This window comes from Callospermophilus lateralis, unplaced genomic scaffold (assembly GCF_048772815.1).
Source record: "Callospermophilus lateralis isolate mCalLat2 unplaced genomic scaffold, mCalLat2.hap1 Scaffold_52, whole genome shotgun sequence".
In the NCBI taxonomy this organism is placed as follows: Eukaryota; Metazoa; Chordata; class Mammalia; order Rodentia; family Sciuridae; genus Callospermophilus; species Callospermophilus lateralis.
The window spans coordinates 6,658,611-6,661,700 of NW_027514454.1; positions in this window are offsets into that span (position 1 = coordinate 6,658,611).

Consider the following 3,090-nt stretch of genomic DNA (forward strand, 5'->3'; position numbering starts at 1 on the left):
GTTGAGATTGACAGCATTAATGCCTGTAAAGTTCTCATAACAGTGTTTGGTATGTAGTAATGGTTATGCAAATAATGACTATAATCATGATAATGGTTTCAGTGCCTATCAAATATTCAAACCAATACTTTGTTGATGATGGTGGTTTTATTATTGCTTTCCCTTTACTCCAAAAAAGTGCTGGACTGTGGTGTGTCCCTGCCTTCTCTCTGTCAATGGATCTGCTGCTCCACATTTCAGGACCTGTGGCCAGAATGGGCTCCCCCTGACCTGATGTTCATTTATATGTGCATACACAAAGTGCTTACTATGTGCCCAGTAGGGTCCTTGAACTTTTAGAGAAGTGGTCTTCCTGCTGTTGTTCATTTGCATCAACAGAGGACCATAGGGACACTCAAGACCCATGGAGACCATTTGAGTAGTCTCTGGCCCTGAGTGTAAGGCATAGCTCATCCTGCAGTGAGAGGAGAGACCTGTTAAATAACAAGGCAGCTCTGATGTGTCCTCTGGGGTTTTCCTCTGTGGGGGAGCCTGTGGGAGTTCATCCTATTGTGCCATCACTGATTCAAGTTGTCCTGCTGTCCATGTCTGTTGAACTTGAATATGAGTAAACAAACCCCCCACTCTCCCTCATGCCGCCCCCATGGAGCTTCTACAGACTCTGGTCGCCTCTGTTCTGTCCACAGCTCCATGGATGCACACCCAGGGGTCTTCCAGGATGGCAGATGCCATGCACAGACTATGATGGGCTCTGTCATTCTGGGTTCCTGCTTCTGGTCTCAGAAGTCTGGCCTTGGATGTTGCCCTTCAGATACCCCTTAACACCATCATGTCTACTCTAGAGTCTGCATGATTCCTGCCGCAAAACCACAATTTATTTGTTGCATGACTTAAGACTTTCATGCCCCAGTTTCCTCTTCTGTTGGATACTGTGTGTGTGTTATTAAGTTTTTACTCTTTGCTCTAAACATGTCCTCTTATCTCTGATGTGCAATGCTAGGGCCATGACTCTGAGCCACCTTTCCTTTTGCCAGCTGTCCTCATGTAGGCCCTGCAAGTAGAGGACACAGGGTACTGGATCAGTACATGTTCTTCCCTTTTTCTTCCTGATTACTTCTTGTCTAGTTCTGTTTGCTTCCATCTAGCTCTTTCCTCTCTCCTCCTCTTTCTGTTTCTGTTGAGCCCCAGCTGGCTTCTAGGGCCACCCAGCCTGAGAGTCAAAAAGTTTGGTCATGGGAAAAAGGCAGGCAGGCATCACCCTTCCTGCCAGCCACAGGCACTGGCACCCATGCTGGACTGTGGTGTGGCCCTGCATTCTCTCTGTCCAGTTTGTGTTACATGTGGCTGGAAAAGGAAGAAACTTATCTGACTGTTTCCATTTTATCTTTTAAACTGGCAGCATTTAAATTCAGTAGTTGATTATTTGAAGTTTTTCTCTTTTTGCTTTTGTAATGAGTTTTTCCAAGGCTGAGATATAGAAGGACCTGGCCTTGGGTGCCATGGGGCATGGAAACCTGCTCACAGAGTTGGCTATTCACAAATGCAGGGTGGCCTGCAGCTGGCCTCCTTCATCCAAGGTTCAAGTTGCTGCACTGCTGTTCCTCCTGAGGCTCTGAGATTTGCAGGGGGCTTCCAGGGAGTAGCGTTTTCCTACACTCACTTTTGCCTTGAAGGTCTCATCACTGGCTCTTCTGCCAGCAGCTGTGCTGAGATGCTCTGAGACAGATGCACCTATTTTCCTGAATGACCTGGAGATCCAGGATGACAGTGGGCACCTTGGATAGGGGACACAGTCATCTGTGATTTTAGAGTAGTGAAACCTTCTGACTAGTGCAGGGTTCATGAACTTGGCCTTGAGCACTGAGTCCCAGCTCCTTCACTGTAGATCCACCAGGCCAGGAGAAACTCAGGGAATTGACAGAACTGGAAAGTTTTGGAGGTGGAAAGAACAAGTGTGAATCCTGACTTTGACTATGTTCAGATTGGAGAACTTCCCTGTGGCTCAGTTTTATCATTTTTTGAAAGTAGTTTTGAGACTACACATCTCAGAAATATGGTAATGGTCTCCTGACATGGCAGGTGTGTGGACCCAGGTGGACTGGCACCTCAATAGTGTGTTTCTCCTATTAATTGATATTATCCCTTTTTATATGAAAATTGCAGCACCTTTCTTGGCAAAACTGGTTGCCAGACTAGCAACCCAGTGACATGATGTTGCAGAAGGAAATGAATGGCATGAGAATGCAAGAGGCAAAGGCTATGTTAGTGTAAATGGTGTCTGTTCACAACAATGAGAGGAATCCAGAGAGACTCAGAGCAAACACAGTATATTTATTCTCTCAAGCACAGAAACCTTGTAATCATAATTGGTGGACATGAATTCTATGAGCATTTGTTTAACTTCTACTAGGAAAGACCAGAGACCCAGCAGTAAGCAGGACACCAGTGTCACTGTTAGGGAAATCTGGGACCAGGGTGGAGCACTGTGAGAGCAGAAGGCATAGGACAATCAGGGAGGGGAAGGGTGACATGCTGTGGCTCTCATGGCCTCCTCCCTCCAGTCCTCCTACCAGAGATTTCCTTTGGCTGTATATGGATTATAGAGTGGGGAGTTGTGTAGACAGTTCCCTGCCAAGTAGAGAAGCTCAGAGGAGGGCTAAAGTCACCGCCTCCAGGCTGAGGAAGAAGCCTGCTCTGCCTTGTGGTGGGAGGAGATTCCCATCAAGTGGAGAGGATGGGAAGAGGGTGAGATGACAGTGCTGAGTGGGCTGTGGAGAAGAGGAACCTGGGGTTGGAGAGTGTGCAGATGTTCTAGTCCAGACCATCACTTCCACAATTCCTGTACCACCTGCCAAGACTTCCTTCCAGACACGGGCCTCTGAATACTGAAACATGGAGGGTAGTTGGCTCACAGTTCTAGCCAAGGCAGCAAATGGCCTTGTAGAGAAATCTTTACACACTCCATGCCACCCCAATAATCAGGAGAAATTTCTAATAGTAGAAGTGTGAAGCCAAAGATTTGCCCTTCTTTTAATGATTCTGGATATATCTCAGCATCTGAATTTTGTCTCCTATGGAAAGGAGAGAAGC